The sequence below is a fragment of the Petaurus breviceps genome, unplaced genomic scaffold, assembly GCF_028583685.1.
Source record: "Petaurus breviceps papuanus isolate PSGF00001 unplaced genomic scaffold, PetGlider_PUasm1.0 373, whole genome shotgun sequence".
NCBI classification, from domain to species: Eukaryota; Metazoa; Chordata; class Mammalia; order Diprotodontia; family Petauridae; genus Petaurus; species Petaurus breviceps.
The window spans coordinates 831,724-841,155 of NW_027186299.1; the positions used below are offsets into that span (position 1 = coordinate 831,724).

A 9,432-nucleotide genomic window follows, 5' to 3' on the forward strand; every position below is an offset into this window, starting at 1 on the left:
GGAGGGAGGAAAGAAGAAAAAAGAAAGAAGGGAGGGAGGGAGGAAGGAAGGAAGCTATGAATCATTTATTAAGTGTTACTATGTGGCAGGCCCTGCACTAACCACTGGAAATACAAAGCCAAGGACAAAGATCTGGTTCCTGAAGGGAAGCCCACAGGCATTTCTATCAGCACAGTGCCTGGCACGAAGAAGGTATTTAATACATGTTTATTGACTGATTATGTTTGTATAGGGAAGGCAGTAGACAAGAGAGGCCTGAGAAGGGGTGGGGGGGTAAAGGCATTTGGGGAGTGGGCACAGTTTGAAGTCCAAAAATCAGGAACTGGGTCAGGAGGGGAATGAGTAACAGCGAAGACAGTACATACATATGGGTACAGCCATGCCAAGAGAGCGGATGGGCCAAGAGGTCGCGTGTGTGTGTGGCACCAGGGTCACTTCCCCTGTGTTTGCTCAGGCCAGTCTACTGAGCATCCTGGCTTCTGAGCCCCTTCCCCACACTGGGCTAGGTGGGGAGGAGATGACCGCTGACCTGTTTCATAAATGAGCAGATTTTGGTCCCAGTGGGAGGATGGCTCCCTGGAGATCAGAATCTAATGAATGGCAGAGGAGCCAGCTACGGGCCTTGCCTCAGAGCAGCATCCCCTCCAGCAGGGAAAGTGACCCGTCTACATCACAGCACTCTCCTCCCACCCCACACTGCTGCCCAGCTTGGGTTTCTTGCTACATTATACCTATGTCCACGCCTGGGCCCTTTAGTGGGGCCTGCAGTAAAAGGGAGTTTGTTGAATGAATACATGAGTCTATCTTTGGGGACAAATATTCTCATGCTTTCCTCTGCCTCTGCTGTCCACTCAGTGTGTTTGGTGCCCAATTTTTCCTTCCCTGCCCTCATTTTGGGTCAGAGTTGAGAAGGGCCATGAGGTTTGCCTCAAATATGATCGGGGATCACACTGACTTGGAGAAGTGGGCTCGGGGTCACATTCAGTCTCTCAGTCAATCAATACTTAGGCTCCTACTCTGGGGCAGGCCCTCAGCTCAGTGCTAAAGATCCAGTCCTCCCCCCAAAACCAACCCAGGTGCAACAGAGACAGAAAGAGCCCTGTCCTCAGGCTGCTTCTATTCTATCAGAGCCTGGATCTTCCCAGGTCTGGGACCTTCAGGAAAGCGGGTCCCCTGTCCACAACAGAGCCTGTGAGTGGCAGGTGCTTATTCACCCTTTCGATTTCCTTTTTCTTTTCCAGAAAGTGAGAACAATAATCCTTACCATGCCTGGGCTCATGGGAGCCTTGGCTCTGGTTCTACCTATACCATGGCTCCTGGCTTTAAAGTACCACAAACATGGCTTCAGGGGGTGACTTCCTCTCCCCGAGCCTCAGTTACTCATCTGGATTAGCTGAGGGCCCTTCCGCAGATCTGCCAGCTGGTATCAGAATGAGGCTGTATCTATGGTGGATGGCTCAGGGCAGCAGTCTCCAAACTTTTTGGCCTCAGGACACCCTCTACACTCTGAGATTTTTTGAGGGAACACTCACTAAAAAAGTTGAGTTCTTTGGGGGGGGGTTGTTTACATGGGTTTTATGTCCTGCTATTTGCCATGTCAGAAATCAAAGCATCTTACTATTATGAAAGTTGTTGTGGCCTCCTAAAAATGCCTGGTGGACTTTCAGGGGTCCCTGGGCCCCACTTGCCGCTTCAAGGAGTTGGTAATTATGGCAGCATTTCTTTTTCTTTTTTTTTCATAAGCAATCGGGGCTAAGTAACTTGCTCAAGGTTACACGGCCAGTTATTTCTGGGTGTGGTGCTAAGTATCTGAGCCCGGATTCGATTCCCAGGTCATCCTGACACTGGGGCCGGTGCTCTTACTCGCTGTGCTACCTGGCTGCCCCCAGCGCTGTGCATTTCAATGAATATTCTGATTGGAGCTCTATTCACAGCACCAGAGACTTTGGAGAAAAGTGCTTTGTAAATCTCAAAGGGCCAAAGACACGCCCGTGGCTATTTTCCTGGCACGTCCATGTTTGCCAAGCACATTTTTGAGGTCAGGAGACCAAGAACCATCATCATCATCATCCCTGTGAGTAGTGAGGGAGCACTCCAGGGCACAGACTTCTGGGAGGCCTGGATAAGGAAGAGCTGAGTTCCAATCTTGTCTCAGACGCTTGCTGGGTTGTTGTGGATAAGTCACTTAAGGATCTGTCTACCTCAGTTTCCTCATCTGTAAAGTGGAGAGTACATTTTTTTCCCACCAGAGTTGTTGCAAGGATAAAATTAGACAGTATTTGTAAAGCACTTTGTAAGCCTTAAAGTGCTATAAACATTAGCTACTTAACATATTCTTACAACATGATCAGCATCATTATCAGGGATAGGGACTTGACCTAGTTCTTATTCCTTTATAAAACCAACCCTTCCAGTGCCTGCTCCTGCTTCCACCCTCCTCCTCACCCTCTTTCTTGCAGGGTCTCTCTGTCTCTCTCCATGCGTCTCCTTCCCCACCTCTGGCCCTCTGCCCTTTCCCCCCACTCTCTCTCTGTCTCTAGCTCTTCTGGCCCCCCATTCTGTCCTCTGGATGTCTCTGGGGGGGGTGCAGCTCTCTCTGGGGACCTTTCTGTCTCTGGCTGTCTCCCTGCTTCTGTCTCTTTCTGTCACTTTCTTCATTCTGTCTCTCTTTCTGTGTATGTCTCTTCTCTTCTCCCCCATCCTGTCTCTCCCTGCTATTTTCTAATGTCCCTAAAATGATGCGAGGAAAAATCTACCTCAAGCAGAGGGGGCTGGGGCAGCCACGGCCACGGCCACCAGGGAACGAGTCAGGAGGGCAGACTTTCACTTCTCTCTCCCCAGAGGCCAGTCTTCTCAGCTTTCAGGGCTGCAGTTTGGGGCTGTGTCCACTAAGGGGCCTCAGTGGCTTAACATGAAGCTCTGGCCAGCTGTTGGGCAGCTGAGCCACTCCCAGAGCCCTCTGGGCTGCCCAGGAAGGGTCTGCTCTCAGCGGCTCCCGGCCATCCATCGTGCAGAGGCTTGGAGGTGCCATTCTGCCAGGCGGGAGGCGGGGGGCGGGGAGAGGTCAGGGAGGGAGGGTCACCGACTTCCTAAGCCAAGATAATGGAGGAAAAACTGCCTATGGAGTCGGGCTCTTTACTCACACAATTCTTTCCCTCTTACAGATCCTCAGCTTTCCTCACTGTAAAATGAGGGGTTTGAATGAGACGCACTCCGAGGTCCCACAAGCTCGAAATTCTACCCCTGTAAGAACTCTGATGGCTGGGCAGAAACGCCAATTATTAGCTGTCTGGAGAATCAGCACAGTTCTTATCATAAGACCCCTGTGTCTACAGGGCTTTACAGTTAGAAAGCACTTACACACATTATCTCTCTGACCCACAAGACACCTGATGAGGCAGACGCTTCTATGATCCCCATTCTACTAATGGAGAGACTGAGGCAGAGAAAGGTTAGGTAACCTGTGCCGGCGGGAGGCAAGCGTCAGGGACAGTGTCTGAAGGCTCCGGGTCCAGTACAGCCCTCCGAGGGGCGATTTCTCTCTGTGTAACACTGGGGAGCAGGATAGGACAAGGGCCAAAGTCTGTCCCCTTTCCATTTGGTGTGAAATCCTCCCTCCCACCTTTGTGTGTGCATGTGTGTCTGTGTGTATCTGTCTGTATGTGAGTGTGTGTCTGTGTGTAGTGTGTGTGGTGTGTCTATGTGTGAGTGTGTGTGGCTGTGTGTGGTATGTGTGTGTCTGTGTGAGTGTGTGTGGTGTTTGTCTATGTACATGTGTGTGGTGTCTGTATGTGAATGTGTGTCTGTGTGTAGTGTATGTGGTGTGTGTCTGTATGTGAGTGTGTATCTGTGTGTAGTGTATGTGGTGTGTGTCTGTATGTGAGTGTGTGTGGCTGTGTGTGGTATGTGTGTGTCTGTATGTGAGTGTGTGTCTGTGTGTAGTGTGTGTGAGTGTGTCTGTGTATGTCTGTCTGTATGTGAATTGTGTGTCTATGTATATGTGTGGTGTGTGTCTGCATGTGAGTGCATGTCTGTGTGTAGTGTGCGTGGTGTGTGTCTGTGTGGCTGTGTGAGGTATGTGTGTGTCTGTATGTGAGTGTGTGTGTGTAGTATGTGTGAATGTGTCTGTGTGTCTGTATGTGAGTGTGTGTCTGTGTGTAAATGTGTCTGTGTATGTCTGTATGTGTGTCTGTCTGTATGTGAGTGTGTGTCTGTGTAAGTGTATGTGTGGCGTGTGTCTGTCTGAATGTGAGTGTGTGTATGGCTATGTGTGTAGTGTTTGTGTGTGTCTGTGTATGTCTATGTGTGTCTGTCTGTGTGTGTGTGTGGTATGTGTCTATGTATGTGTGTGTGGTGTGTGTCTGTGTGTGGTGTGTCTGTGTGTGTGCGATCTCCCCATGCTAGAATAAAAGCTCCTCAAGGGTAGGAACGGGTCCACATTTTTTCTCTTGCGTTCTCCATGCCTAGAGCCCCGAGCAGAGAGCCTGGGAAATGCTGACTGTCAGCCTGATTGACCACAGAAGAGGAACAGGCCTAACAGCCTCCATGACCTTTACCACTGCCACAAAAACATTTCCCACGGACACTCAGGAATCCACCTGAGATTTACTTTCTGTTGTGCTAAGTTGGTCTTTGTCATGGAAACAGCCCAGGCTCTGGGGCCAGGAGGTCTGGGAATATTAACCCTCCACTAATTCACTCAGTGACCCTGAGCAAACAGTTTCCATGCCCTGGAACTCAGTTTCCCGTGGCTACAACAAGCCATGGGCCTAGGTGAGAGCTCAGGGCCCTCCCAGGTCTGGCATTCTGTGTTCTGTGTCCTCATGCCTCCCTAATCCAGTCAGCATGTAGAAGATTCACTCACTGGTCATGGCAAGAACACATGCTGGAGGGAAGGGGGCTGGCCTCCCAGACCTGGCTCTCAGTCCTGGTCTTTGAGTGACTTCCTCTGTGACCTAGAGCAGGTAAGTGCAATGAAGAGGGGGAATCAGCTGTGAATTCCTGCCTGCCCCCAGCCCAGAACACCAAGAATCCAGGGCTCCATCTTTCTGGAGAACAAGCCCACTTTCAGTTCTTTGAGACTTACAAGGGGCTTCCCTGTGAGGGCAGGGGCAGTGTGAGTAGTACCATCATCCCCGTTTTCTAGGTGAGACCACTGAGGCTGGGAAAGGGGAAGGGTCAGGGGTCCAAGGTTGCTCAGCCAGGCCAGTGTGCTTCTCACCACGTAGGTAGAGCTGCAGTGGGACTTTCAGGTCGTCACAGACTCTTTCCTCATTTGGACTCGAGTCACAATGCCCAATCCTTCCTTCTTCCAGCTCTCTTCCCACCTTTACTGTGTCTGAGATGACCTCGATGCAGGGGGGAGGACATCAGAGCAGAGAGGGAGGAGGGGATAGCAGGCCATTGCAAGGACAAACAGATGCTGGCTGGACCAGTTTGAAAAGTCCCCGTAACCCCAGGACTGCAACAGGGGCATGAGTCATCCCTCAGTCTTTGGGTCTGTCCATGGAGGAACTGGTGCTTGGGGCAAAGGGGAAAACCCCCTTGTTCCCTGTTATTTCTAAAAGATTCTGCTTATGTGTCATGTTTGTGCTTCCTCAGCATTGCTGAGAATTGGGGAAATTAAGGGAGATTTGTGCCTAGACCTCCGATCCATGATATCAGCAGCATAGGAACTCTGTCAACAACCCCGGCCTCTCCGTAGCTCAGTATATAATCTTGAGTCACTCGGGGGAGGATACCTCTCGTGCGGCTAACTTCCTAGCTTGGCTGGGATAATCATTGGACAACAAGACCCATAGTCCTTTGCTAGCCTGTACACAAGCCCTTCTAGCTTGGTGAGGCTTTTGCTCCATGGGCAGGCCCTTCACTAGCATCTGGCTTCCCTACATGAGAGCTCAGTCTCCCACTGTCCCCAGACTCTGTCTTCTTCAGTCCATCCACACACTGCCAGCCTCCTTCCTGGCACATGGATATGGTGATGACCTCCCTCTGCTCAGAATCAGTCAGTGGTTTCAGCCTTCATGGAAACACCCAAGGCATCTACTTGGAACACGTGACATTTCAGCCAGCCCGCTCAGCTTGCCATTCCCCACACGTGACTTTCTACCTTCCACAGGCCATCCCCTGTGCCTAGAAGGCACCCCCTTGTCCCCCTCACCTCTGGGTCAGAGAATCTATTGTTGATTCATTTCAGTCATGCCCCCCCATTCCTGTGCTCCCATTTGGGGTTTTCTTTGTGAAGATCCTGAAGGAGTCTGCCACTTCCTTCTCCAGCTCATTTTATAGGTGAAAAGACTGAGAACAAAAGCATTAAGTGACTGGCCCAGGGTCACACTGCCAGTATGCGTCTGAGGCTGGATTTGAACTCAGGTCCTCCTGACTCCAGGCCGGTGCTCTACTCACTGTGCCACCTAGCCACCCCAAGCCCACTCCTTCTTGATATAGCCCATTCCCCCTTATTCTTAGGAATTGGCCATCCAGTCTAGATTCACTTCTTTGAAACTTCTTGGCCCTGCTCCTGCCCTCGCCCCCAAATCATCTCTGTGCTGCCATTTCCCAAAACTTTGAAGCAGAATGAAGAGGTCCAACCCTGTATACTGAGCAAGGAGAAAGCGGATGAGTCTAAGCCCTCCATGGAGGGTGCCATTTAAGTCACCTCAGAGTGCTTGTAGCCAGCCAGGGCACATTCAGCGGGGCTTCCAGAGCCGTGTGGCCCCGTGGAGCCCAAGCACTCATGGTGCCCAGCGGACTGATGGCCAGTGAGAGCAGGGGCTTGGAAGTCACGTGGGCAGGTTCATCTTCTCGTGAGCCGTGCCCATCGAGGCTCCCACAATATGCATAACAATGCACGTATCACTTCACATGACCGTGGAAGTGTGACTAGGGAAGAAGGACCAAAGAGACTGAAAGGGGAGGCTTCGGCGTCTGACTAGCCAAGCTGAAGAACTCCAGAAAAGAGACTAACATCGAGGCCACTCTCCTCTCTCTGCAGAGGCAGGGGACTAGGGATGCTGGGACCTAAATACATCAGACCTTTGCAACACGTCGTGCATCTGGCTGAGCTATTTCCCCCACTTTTTTATCCTTTGTTATAAAGGATGGTTTTTTGGGAGGGGTGAGAGAAGATGGATATACAGTGGGAATGTGTTTGATATGAAAACAAAAGAGACAAATACATTTTTTAAATAAAAGAAACAGCAGAAGCATTACTGATCTCATAGGATCTCAAGGACAGCACTTTATAAAGTATAAACTTGGAGCTAGGAAATAAGTTAAGTTCAAATCCAGTCACAGACACTTAAAATCTATGTGACCCTGTGTGAGTCACTTTCTACCTCAGTTTCCTCATCTGTAAAATGAGGCTAATAGCACCTGCCTTCCGGGGTGGCTGTGAGGATCAGATGGTATTCGTAAAGTGCTTTGTTAACTTTATATACAAACATGCTGGTTATGTAAACATCAGCTGTTCTTATCACTGTTACTGCTGATGCTGACAGGAATGATGAGATAGCGGTCTCTGTTCTCACAAACTTGTCAGTGCTTCCCAAAGAGCTGGAATTTCAGCAGAGCACAGACACTGTGTAGTGTAAGACAGCCCTTCCCACCCCTCCCCTTCTTACTGGCCCAGTGGCCCAGGGTCTGTGGTAGGCACTTAGCTGCCCAGGCAGAAACTTTGCCAACAGTCATGGAGGCCATTGTGGGACCTGTATGTGAATTACGGAAGATGGCAGGACCTGTTGGGTCTGGCCTTGGAGAAGCTCCATGCCATGACATAGGCTGTAGAACCAGAGAAAGGGCACTTCCTTAGAGACACAAGATACTTGGCTTTGATCCCACCTCTGACACTAATTCCCTAATGATTGTGACTTTTTTTGTTCTGTCTTAAAAGCCCAGCATAATGTGTGTTGACTGATTAGCTCTGGGCCCCCAGTTTCCATATCTGTAAAATGTGGATACCCATACTTGTATCATTGAACTTCAGGGCTTGTTTGGAACAATTAAGGTTTTGTGTTTCCTTAGTAAACCCACAAATGCTATTTAAATATCTTATCAATCTAAGTGCTAATTACTATGAGCTGAAGGGTATTAAACACGGAAAGCATCCGATATTGGATGGGGAGATGAGGGGCTGGTCACATCTCACTTGGTCACTTCTTACCTGGAAGTATAATTTCCTATGAGTTATAGTCACCAAGCCAGGCTGATGGGAAAAAAGCTGCCAGCAGAGCCCCCCACGTCCAGGACAGGCCCCAGGACAGCTTGAGTGTTGCGCAGAGCCGTCTCTTCGCCTTTCTCGGAGATCTCTCTGCCTAAAGAAGAAGTAGGAGCCTCATCATTCCAAGAACAGAAAGATTCTCTCCTCCTGAGTCCTATTCTCACCCCCAGGCAAGTGGGAACCAAAAGACCAATAAAACATTGGAACAAAAATAAATCTTCATCATATCATCAGATTGTAAGCACCTTGAAGGCAAGAACTATGAGCTTCATAACTATGAAGCACAATCAGTACTTCCCTTTGCATACACAGCCCTGGTCTAGGTGCTGGCAAGGGGAAGCACCAACCTAGACCTGTATGGCGCAGTCTTCCATGACAATGGGGGTCCAGGGACAGAGTCTGGATTAAGTCTGCCACATGCCATTTCCCAGGACAGAGTGGAAATTACTTGAGGGCAGAGACTTCTTAATTTCTGCCTCTGTATCCCCTGAATGCCTGGCACACAGCAGGTGCCCAATAAATGCTTGGTGAATGAGTGTGACCCTGGGCAAATCACTTCCCCTCTTGACATTCATCAGTTTCCTTCTCTGTAAAATAGGGGTGGGAGCCCAGCCAGCTTCAAGTCCAGGCTTCCTATGGCCCTCTCCTCAGGAAGCTCAAGGCTAGGAGGGGGACAAGACCCAGAGAGCTCCACAACACATGGTTACACCATTATGCACAGAAGCAGGAGGGGGCCAAAGTGCTTTGTGAGGGGATCAGGAAGGCAGCACTCCAAGGGCCAGGAGCCTTCAGAGGTGGCCTGGAGCTCTACTGTCTGCCTGACTTCAAGGCCTTGTCAAACCAGGGCTTGGGCACAAAGGGCATGGGTCCAGGTCACAGCATCAGCATGGGGGCTGGTATTGGCCTCCTAGGAGCTGCACTGGTCACTGCACCCCAGAAACCCAACAGGATGGAGGCCAGAGCCCTCACTGTGCACAGACTGATAGACAGGCCAGGGCTTCTTGGAAACAGCCTTAGGGAACATCATGGTGAATGGGGTTTGAGCAAAAGGGAGAAGTGAGGAGAGCTGAGATTTCTGATGCGCCATGTCTCTTTTCGGGATTTTCCAGCCCTCCTGTGGCCTGTCACATGGCTCAGGATGCCAGGGCTGGGGATGGAAGCTTGGACAATCCCCAAGCTGCAGAAATCCCTCATGGTCTATTGCAGGACACTCC

General features: G+C 50.3%; 1 protein-coding gene across 2 annotated transcripts in view; it reads right to left on the reverse strand.

Annotated features, from left to right (window-relative positions):
* The window catches only part of CYRIA (CYFIP related Rac1 interactor A), a 60,764-nt gene that overhangs the window by 42,904 nt on the left and 8,428 nt on the right, over positions 1 to 9,432 (reverse strand). The window contains exon 2 of one of the 2 annotated variants that reach the window (XM_069099330.1): positions 8,162 to 8,312. The exons of the other annotated variant lie outside the window; for it this stretch is intronic. The gene's annotated coding sequence lies outside the window, so the exon portion shown is untranslated. The remainder of the gene's footprint in view (positions 1 to 8,161; positions 8,313 to 9,432) is intronic. 2 annotated transcript variants of the gene reach the window in all.